The sequence below is a fragment of the Chrysochloris asiatica genome, unplaced genomic scaffold (assembly GCF_000296735.1).
Source record: "Chrysochloris asiatica unplaced genomic scaffold, ChrAsi1.0 scaffold00012, whole genome shotgun sequence".
NCBI lineage: Eukaryota > Metazoa > Chordata > Mammalia > Afrosoricida > Chrysochloridae > Chrysochloris > Chrysochloris asiatica.
Window position 1 is genome coordinate 16,723,206 of NW_006408530.1, and position 11,471 is coordinate 16,734,676.

The window sequence follows — 11,471 nt, forward strand, 5'->3', positions numbered from 1 at the left end:
ATTTAAAAAAAAAAAACAGTATATACCAGATGCCAGAATCAAAGTTTATAGATGACAACAAACTCCCAGAAAGACTGCATTATATATATAAGGCAAAGAAAAAGAAAGTGCTGTAAGGAATGTATCAGTTCCTCTTGAGTCGTCCATCTATATCAGATCAATAGCTCCTCCAACCATGGGACATTTGAGCTTTCAGCTTGAGAAATTGAAGTTCTCAAAATAAGTCAGGGTTGCAACACAAGTCCATCATGGTGTGTCACAGAAATGAAATGAGTTGTCTCCTGCTCGATTGATGACTGACATCTAACCAAGAGGAAAATAAACGAGACACAGGTTTGAAGAGTTGTTTTCAAAGACTTCTGTCAGAAAGTTTACACTAAGAAGCCTGTTCTCGTTTGAAACACGTGCTTAATTCCCATCACCAATTATGAGAGTACCACAGCCTGCCCAAGAAGCAGTGAAGGGAGAGTTCCCAGGAAAATTGGTTACTGATATGATGTTTTATATAAGCTCTAAACACAAAAATCTAGGAATTCTCAGATGGCTGTAAGGAAGATGGGGGAACACCCAATGATTGGCAGAAGATGAGACAGGCAAGGGTAGAAAAGGTGATTCTTACATCCAGAGTGAAGATACAGATCTTGTATAATGACTGAAACAACACATGCTGGAAGTGGTCTATCTTGTAAAACAAGCTTGCAAGCGAAAAAAAAAAAAAAAAAAAAAAAATCAAAGACTGTTCTGTGTATGCCTGTGTTGTATAGCTAAAAAGACTCCTGTATTGCCTATACACAGGACAGAGAAATCAATGTTTACAGCAATCACTAACTAAGCTTCATGTTGATATAAGGGGGAAAAAAACAACTTTGTTATCCATACTACAAATCCTCCTGCTCCTCTATTATCCATGCTTTCAAAGTGATTGAGCTGAAAATGTTTCCATCAGTGTATACAGATGCCCTGGACGCGTTAGAGACCTGTGAACTGCATTGCCTTAAATGCAGCTCTTCATTCTTTAGCCATTGCCTGGAGCAAGGAAAATAGAGGAGGAAGCTATGCGCGTTTCTGGCACCAAAGGTGAAGGATAAGGCGCTCAGTGGAGAAATGGCTGCATTGCCTCATACAGTACAGTCTTATTCAATGCCTTCCAGATAATAATCTATTTTCTCTGATAGGCTCTTTATCCCTGGCACCTGCTGGGGGCTCTGGGATGAAGTTAGTCAAATCAATATGTTGTGATCTATCCTCTCTTCCTATCCATGTTCTTGATTTGGTGTTACTAATTTTTAAAAAACTTTATTTATCATTACCTCAGTCAAGTCATCTCTAAAATGGGCTTTTCTTCTTCCGTGTATGTTTTGAAACTTTGCCTACTGGTAAACAAATTTGTTGACAGGGATTTCAAGGATTTTACTTTAAAATATTAATGTATACCACTTTCTTTCCATGGTGTGCCTGTTTTGCAGAAATCACGTGTCTCCACAATGAATACAATAGAGCTATGCCATGCCTACTGAATTAGCAGTCATTCTGTTATCAAATATATAATTTTGTACAGAATTCTTGAAATATATACAGTATTTACTTCAATATAACAGAAGTAAGCTTGGAGTATAGCTGTAAATTAGTGTTCAGAAAATTGCAGTTAGAATATAATGGAACACACTTGGAAATATATCCTAGTAACTCTATCTACTTAATGTGTTCACAAATGTGATTACATACATGAAAACATGATTTTTTTATAAAAGCACCTAACAAAACTCTTCTGGTATTTTCCTTAGTTAAGGGAAATAGAATAAGGCAGTTTTTGTTTTGCTTTTTTCCCTTCTTGGTATTATTGTTTGCCTTATAGGCCCGACAATTGTTTGACTGGAAGTTGAGCAATGGGCGTGAATTCAGTTCCAGGGTTGAAGGGTGCCTATCAGGGGTTCCATCACTCTTTATCAGACCAGTAATCCTGGTATTTTCCCCCACATTTTCTTCCACTATATTCAGGGCCTTCAATTGTGATCCCTTTCAAAGCAGTCAGCAGGAGTAGTAAGGTACCATCTAGTTATTCTGTTCTTAGGGTTGTAGAGACACATGGTTCATTAGTCAGTTTGTCTAACTGATGCCTTGAATCTTTGGGTTTTTTTGTTTTTTGTTTTTTTACTCTTCTTTGCTTTAGATCAGAAAGAACTAACAGCTTCACACATACTTTAAAGACCCAAGTCACTACTCACCACAGCAGGGTATATCATTGTCATTGTTGTTTCTAAGTGCCATTGAGTCAGTTCCAACCCATAGTGACACTGCGTAGGGTTTCTGAGGATTAACTGGTGAGTTTGAACTGTAGACCTTGCAGTTCAAACCAACCTTGTGGTGGAGTGCATATCATACAGAGCCATTAAAGCACTGTCTTTGTGGACTATGTTATGCCAATTGACCTTGAGGTCACTTGAGACTATGGTCCTCATTCCCCAGGTCTAGAAACTCATTTCCTCAAGTCTTTAGTAGAGTTAGGCGGCTTTACTACACTTTCAATAGATTAAAAATGATGGGTTTTCATTAGTGATAATCTCTCTCTCTTTTCCTTTTTCTTTCTTCCTCTCTCTCCTCCCTCATGACTGACCTCATTTATTACCTTCATATTTCTCATACGTCAGTGCATTGTTAGAGATAATTTGAAGTACTACATTCATACCTTCACACTTACAAATTTCAAAATTCTATTTTTAAACAAATGATGTCATGATAATTGAGCCCCATCAATCTATAAACTTTTAATTTATGGACACTCTTATCTGAATTCTAAAATATTAGCTGACAATATAAAGTTTAAAATTTGCTTAATCATTTGATTCACTGCAATACCGGTCATACACTTTCCCCAAGGGGAAAAAAGGTCTAGATTGTGTCTGTGTTGTTGTTAAGTGACATTGAGTCCATTCCAACTCATAGCAACAATGTATAGGGCTTCCAAGGAGCAGTTGGTGGGTTTGAACTGCCAACCTTGCAGTTAGTAGCCCAGTGCTTGTCCTACAGTGTCACACCAGGACTCCAATTTTAACATAAATATACAAAAATATGTGAGTATAATTACAAATTGCATTTTTAAAAAATTCTTCATATCATGAAGAGCATCCAAGAATCTGTTCTCACTTCTACTGGTCTCTTCAATTTGAGCACTACTGAGAATTAGCAAGGACAAGAGTTCCATCAGAATAATTGAGAATATTTCTCAATTGATGTGGAGAGGAGGGAGCACACCTCTGTGAGGCTGATATGTCAGATTTGTACCTTATTGGCCCACAAATGAGGGTAATTAGCTTTACAACATGAATAAAGAATCTAGTATTACTCAAATGAAAGAATTCCTGGTGTTTTAGTCTAATTAACCAAATGTGTTACTCTTTTTTAAGTGCAGTCTATGAAATTTCATAGTCATGTGATCACACTCAGCAAATAGCACATCTTTAACTAAATTTGCACATTCTGAATAGAAAACCCTTATCTTCCTAGATGGTCTTTGGTTTTGTTCAAAATCTGAATTTAAAGAATTTAGAAGACTCTGTGAACAGGGGAACTTCAGACTTAACAATAATTGTCTTGTTGTTAGGTGCTATCGAGTTAGTACTGACTAATAGCGACCTTATGTACAGCAGAACAAAACATGGTCTGATCCTGGGCCAACCTCACTACTGTTGCCTCACTTGACCCAACTGATGCTGCCACATTGCCAATCCATCTCGCTGGGGGAAAGGTGGGGGGGTCTTCCTCTTTTCTCTGACCCTCCACCTTACCAAACATGATATCCTTCTTCAGCAACTGATCCCGCCTGACAATATGTCCAAAGTATGAGAGACGAAGTTTGGCCATCCTGGCCTCCAAGGAGCACTCTGGCTGCACTTCTTCCAGCAGAGATCTGTTGGTTCTTTTGGCAGCCCATGACACTTTCAGTATTCTCCAAAACCATAGCTCAAAAGCATCTATTCTTCTACAGTCTTCCTTACTCACTGTCCAACTTTTGCATGGATATGAGGTTATTGAAAATACCATGGCTTGGGTCAGGCATACCTTAGTCCTCAAGCTGACATCTTTGCTCCTCAACACTCAAAAAAGGTCTTATGCAGCAGATTTGCCTAATGCAATACGTTGTTTAATTTCTTGACTACTGCTTCCATGAGTGTTGATAGTTGATCCAAGAAGAATGAAGTCCTTGACAACTTCAATCTTTTTTTCATTGATAAGAATGTTGTTTATTGGTCTAGTGGTGAGGACTTTTGTTTTCTTGACATTGAGATGCAATCCATACTGAAGGCTGTGCTCTTTAATCTTCATCAGTATTTTAAGTCTTCTTCACTTTCAGCAAGCAAGGATGTATCATCTGCATATCACAGGTTTTACTAAGTCTTCCTCCAATCCTGATGCCACATTTTTCTTCATAGAACCCAACTTCTTGTATTATTTGCTCAGCATACAGGTTGAATAAGTATGGTAAAAGAACACAACCTTGTTTCACACCTTTCTTAATTTTAAACCATTCATTGTTCCCATGTTCTCTTTGTACAACTGTCTCTTGATCCACAGATTCCTCATGAGTACAATTAAGTGTTCAGAAATACTCATACTTCACAATGCTGTCCATAGCTTGTCATGACTACATATTGACTACACAAGCAAAAGCCTTTGTGTAGTCAATAAAACACAGGTAAACACATTTCTGATATTCTCTGCTTTTAGCCAAGATCCATCAACCATCAGCAATGATATCCTGTATTCTATGTCCTCTTCTGAATCTGGCTTGAACCTCTGAAAGTTCTCTGTCAATGTATGCTTGCAGCTGTTTCTGTAATACCTTTAGTAAAACTTTACTTGTATGGGATATCAAAGATATTGTCTGATGATTTCTGCATTCCACTGGGTCTCCTATCTTTGGAATGGGCACAAATGTAGATCTCTTCCAATCAGTTGGCCAGATAGTTGTCTTCCAAATTTCTTGGCATAGATGAGTGAGTGCCTCCTGTGCCACCTCACTTTCTTGAAAGATTTCAATTTTTATTCCATCAATTCCTGGTGCCTTGTTCTTTGTCAGTTCCTTCAATGCACTTGGATTTCCTCCTTCAGTATCTTTGGCTCTTGATCATATGCTACATCTTGAAATGGTTGAACATCAACCACTTCCTTTTGGTACAGTGGATCTGTGTGTTCCTTCCTTCATCCAAGCAAAAAAGTCATCAAGAATATAAAAAAGAAGGAAAAGATCAAAATGTGTGTCAGAAGAGACACTGAAACTTGCTTTCCAGCATAGAGATGCTAAAGCAAATGGAAGAAATGAGCAGGTACAAGAGCTGAACAGAAAATTTCAAAGGTCGGCTCGAGAAGACATAGACAACGAAATGTGTAAAGATCTAGAGTCAGAAAACCAAAAGGGAAGAACATACTCAGCATTTCTCAAGCTAGGGGAACTGAAGAAAAAATTCAAGCCTTGACTTTCATTATTGAAGGATTTTTTGGGCAAAGTATTGAATGATGCAGAAAGCAGCAAAAGAAGATGGAAGGAATTAGATGCAATAGTAATCACATATTTATAAAATTCCAGAAGAAACTATCTGCAATTGGAGAAACTTTAACTGGTCACTTTCTCTCTCAATGTCTCTGTTTTAAAATCATTGCAATTACACAATTTTGATGCTAGGTTTTAATATTTGTTGTTGTTCTTGTGTGCTGTCAAGTTGGTTCCAACTCATAGTGACTCTGTGCAGGCTTTCGGAGCAGTGGCTGGTGAGTTTGAACCACCAAACTTGTGGTTCAAACCAACCTTACGTTCCAATGCATTAACCCAGAGCCACACCAGGACAGAGAAATATCTTATTGCTATCAATTTTATAAAGTTTTTTTACCTTGCCAACTTTCAATAGAAAATATATTTTGTTATACTGCTCTTGAAGTGGTCCTGGTGGGAGACAGTAGGACACTGGACTGCTAACCACAAGATCAGTGGTTAAAATGTAGCAGGTGCTTCTCAGAAATTCAACTCTTGTAACCCCCACACTCTGTCCCACAGTAAGTGGTGTTTAGTTTTCATTGTATATAGCCCTGTCAAGGGCCCATCTGTCCTTTCCATGGTTAGTTCTGACTTTGTAATATAAGGCTATTCCTCCTTATTACCCCACCCTCTGCTCACACTCTTGCTTTTTAAGCCTACTTGCCCAGCTTTTAATCTCTTCCTGAAAATCTGTGTGCTCTGTCCTTCCTGCTATCTTGGATTATTGGCCTCTCTGCCTCCTTCCTAAACTCCTTCTCACATTATGCACCATACTCAATTTTAACTATTCAGTTTGCTTATCTCCCCAATTAACCATGAGCTTCTAGATGGAAGGAATTGTGTTTGATATTGATAGCTCATCATCTGTCATTGAATTTTTCTTGGAGTGTTAAATAAAATTAGCTAACTAAATGATTAAAGCCATTTCCAACTAACACTGTAGGATAAACACTAGATTATGAAGTACAAGGTCAGTGGTTCAAACTCATCAGTTGATCTCGGAAAGCTTTTTCAGTGTCACTATGAGTTGGAAACGATTCAATGGCACTTAACAACAACAACAACAACAACTCTTCCACTGAGGAGAATGCTGTGTCTCCATACAATAAGCGTTGGACTATAAATCACAAGGCCTGAGGTTTAAGTCAACTACTCTGCTGAAGGAAGATAAGTCTTTCTGCTCCCTCAAGTTTTAAAGCATAGGAAACCCTATACAAGGTCGCTGTGAGTCAGAACTGACTCCATGGCACTTAACAACAACTCCCACTGAATCCCTGGGTAGTGCAAACAGATAACCAGTTAATAAGTGTCCTGATAAATCCAGGTTGGAAGTTCAGATGTACCAGGATACTAAAAAGAAAGATCTGGAAAATCACCTCCAAAAGTGCAGTTTTACCCTAACATACATGGCGTCAGAGTCAATTCAATGGCAACTGGTACTAGTAACCCCACCAGAATCTAGTAACTTTTAAAAAAGTCAAATAGTTAGGTTAAAAGAGATATGTTGAAAATGTTATTTTCTAAATAAACATATATTAACAGGCAGGCACATAGTACAGTCTCAAAACTATTTGCTGAATAAATTCAAATTGGGAGCTCTGGTAGTGTAAGGAGCTCTGTAGCGTAGTGGTTACAAATCGGGTTGCGAACCTCAAGGCCAGCAGTTCCAAACTACCAGCCGTTCTGGGAGAAAGATGAGGCATTCTATTCCCGTAAAGATTTATAGCCTAAGAAACCCTGTACAGGGTCGCTATGAGTCAGAACCGACTCCACAGCACACAGCCACAGCCACCACATCCATGTGTAAAGGAGCTCTGGTAGCGTAGTGGTTACGAATTGGTCTGCCAACCTCAATGTCAGCAGTTTCAAACTACCAGCTGTTCCGCAGGAGAAAGATGAGGCTTTTTGCTCCCGTAAAGACTTACAGCCTCAGAAACCCTGTGAAGAGTCACCATGAGTTGAAACAGACTCCACATACTTAACAACAACAACAACATCCATGTGTAACTTTTCCAGATGTGATTATGACAACAATTACACAATAGGGCTTGCTATGCTCTTCAGATTTCGACATGATCATTAATGTAGTGGTTGTATAGAATCATAGCATAAATGAGGATGAATTAATAATTTGTCTTTCAAAATTAATCATAAATAAATTATCTTCCAAATTTACTCATACAAAGGTTGAAATTTTGAGTTTACCTATGTATATTCTAATGCAGAATATTAATTTACATTGCAATTATATGTGAAACAGAAATTTACAGGAAGATACTATCATTATAGAATAAAGAGTTAAAAAATTGAACAGTGTGAAATACTTATTATTATTATTCTTTTTTTTTTACAGTTGTCTCTTTGTCTGAAAGATCCTTGTCCAGTGGATCAATTTGTCATCAAGAAGGTAATCCATATTTACTTTGCGGCAGGTACTGTAGCTCTTAACTCTGCATTTAGCTGATTCAGCTCCTACCCAGACTACTTTGACCTCAGAAAAATTCCCTGCTAACAGTCCTCCCGTTCACTCCAATTTGTACTGCCTAAACGCTTACTGCTGAGTGTCCCTCTGGCCATTTTGAAAGGTGTTTCATCACACTACAATAAATGTGAAATACTGATGCACTCAAAATGGCACACACACACACAAAAAGGCAGTTGGATATCGACATGGGACTGGCCATTTATTACACTTTACTCTTATACCATTGTCTACCTTTGGCAAAAGAAGATTGTAAGTGTCCCTGGTGGTCCATGCTGATCAATACTACATAGGAGTTAAATTCGACCTCAAGTCAAGCACACATCTACATTGGCTGAGATACCCTCAACCTGAAATCCCTGGAAAATTTACATTTTCCACTAAGTTAACCAGTGAGAGAGTGAAATGAGTGAGAAAAAAGGCAGCTGTGTAGTTTGTATCTTGCTTCCTTTTCAAACAAACCTGGCCCAATTTTCAGACCCTGTAGGTGTTTCACAGTAAAAAACATAATGATCTTTGACTTTTTAGCTTAGAAACACTGTTTGTTTAATGGAAAACATTTCCAAAGTGGATAAAACATCATGTCATAAATTCTTGAGAAGTACAGAAATTCTTTGATTTACTATTAATCTTTCCCATAAACTACTCTTTCCCATTTATTAAATAAAGGGTTCCAAAACTTGAAAGTGAACAAGAAAGGAAATGTACTTTTCTTATACTAGGAAAATAATCACATAAATTAGTTAGTTAAGTATGAACTGTTGAGCCAGAAGTCAATATAGTTAAAGTGGCAATTCATCCCTGTCAATTCAATACACCGTTTTTAATTATTTTATCTGTAGGTTTTCACACATTTTTTGGAAGATATTTGATCCTACCAACAGAGTCCTGGTATGGCGCTGTAGGATAAGCACTCAACCATAGGTTGGTTTGAATGGTAAGAATGGTGATTCAAACTCACAAGCCACTCCTTGGCAACCGCATACAAGGTAACTCTGAGTCAGAACCAGCTCACGGCACTTAACAACAATAGACTAAAATTATTTGCTAATCATCTTAAAATGTGTATCATTTTTCTCCTTTGCAATTTTGAATCAGAAAATGATTATTTATGCTTCAATATGCTACTGTCACTTCCAATTAGTATTTCTATTATCTTCTACATAAACAGTAAAATTCCTGTCTACAGATTGAAATTCCATTTAAGGTGAACATTATAAAAATAATATTTAATTAAGTAAAAAAAGTATTACTTATAAGGTTCCAGTTCATATATGCACTGGTTTATTCCAAACAAACTGTAGTTAGGGAATAGCTACAGATACTAAAAAACATACTTTTCCTAAGTCTTATTGTTGCTGTTGTTGTTACATACCATCGAGTAGGTTCCGACTCATAGCGACCCTGTATGGGGTTTATGAAGAGCAGTTGTTGAGCTTGAACAGCTGACTTTGCATGTCAAATTGACCTTGAAGTTCAGAGCATTAACCTGCAGCATCACACCAGGACTCGATTAAGTATGGAAAGCTATGGGTAGGGTGCCTTTAAAAGAAGTCCAATCTGACCTGTGGCTTTCAAGAGGATCTGCTGTGTCAGTTAAATTCAAGGCAGAGAAATCAGCTCAGAAAGTTATGACAACTGTTTTTTGGGATTCAAAAGGAATAATTTTGATAGCTTTTCTTGAAGAACACAGGACAATTATGGAAGCTTATCAAGAAGAAATCTTAATGAAATTGAAAACTGCATTGTTGTGAGAAAGGCCAGGAAAGTTGCACTGAGGAATTTTTTTTTTCCCATCACAATGATGCACCAGTTCATTCTTTGAGTATAATAAGGGTTATCCTCTGAGAATTTCATTGGGAAACATTCTCCATCTACTCTACAACCCTGATCTTGCTCCCTCAGGCCTCTTTTTGCTTCCGAAATTCAAAGAACATTTAAAAAGAACACGACTTGTATCCTCTCAGGGTGTCCAAACTACCATTTTCATGTGGTGTAAACCAAAGAACAAAGACTTCTTTATGAAAGGTATGTGATGTGGTAGTTGTTATGTGCTGTGGAGTCAGTTCCAACTCATAGTGACCCTGCATAGGGTTGCTGAGGCTCTAAATCTTTACGCAAACAGAAAACTTAATCTTTCTCTTGAGGAAGAGCTGATAGTTTCAAACTGCTGTCCTTTAACTCATAACTGCTATGCTACCTGAGGTCCTCAAAAGTTATATATACAACAGGAAAAATACAAAACAATAATGGCAGTCTGACTGATTACTACAAGAACAAGCAAGTTGCTCACCCAGGAGACATCAAGGCAAATGGTTGGGTCCCCTCAGGGCAAACCCCCTTCCAAGACTAAGACTCAATGGGAATACACGAGCAGACATGACCTCTGATTGGTGACCACATTCGTCACCGACAAGGGGAAGTGAGGGAAAAACAGCAATGAAGCTGCAAGCTAAGCCCTGCAACGTTCCATAGACTCCTGTGAACCTGGGTGGAGACCTGGTTGGCCAGCAGTTTGGCAAAACCTGGGGACTCTTGGGCACAGAGTCAGTGACATAGTCACAGAGGACTAGAGTGGAGAGTGAAGCATCCACTTGATAAGAGGGCATATGCATAAGAACACCCACACTTGCAGATAATACCCACTTGACCTGGCTTCAATGACTGGATGATTAGAGGTCAACTAGAAGAAGAAATAAGAAGAAAAAAAGAGTAATCTGATACAATTTGATGAACTTGACCTACACCTATGGATGCAGTAGCTCCAAAAAGGGACCAAATCTTTACAGCGAGGATCATTCTTCCATACAGAGAGTAGACAGGGATGGGCAACTTGGACATTGGCTACCCAAAATGGGGGGGGTCTAAAAAGGCAAGAAGTGACTGGCTTACAAGCTTTCAACAGGGAGCCTAGATCTAGAAGGCGTGGAGGAAGGTAGAATCTCCACTGAATAATATCCAATCTGTCTAGGTGGGGTTGATGAAAGGAGAACGGGCTAGGTCTCTTGTGATACAATAGTGAATAATTGTTATCAGGATTGACTGTGAGGGTTGGAAATGTAAAGGTAGATGTTTTGTAGCAAAAGGAAGGGAGCGATTGACTTTGCAGTTCAGGAGCAGAGGCCCCTGGGATCAACAAAGGAGGAGAGTGAAGTGTGGGACCCTACCCAGAGAAACAGTGACACCATAGATGGAGGCAGAGATGATGACATGGAGAGATGGAGTGGCTGGGGACTCTACATCCAGAGAGGGAGAGGGGCTGTGTGCTGACAACCGAGTGGGCAAGCTTATAGGGTATACCCTTTCGTTGGTTGATGTTGCATGGAGGGGATTTTAACCATGGCAATGAAATGATATAAGATACGATGAATGTAGAGCTAGTGTTCTCCCATATAAACTATCACATAATTCACAATAAATATTTTTTTTTATTATATAGAGATTGAAATACTACCTTTA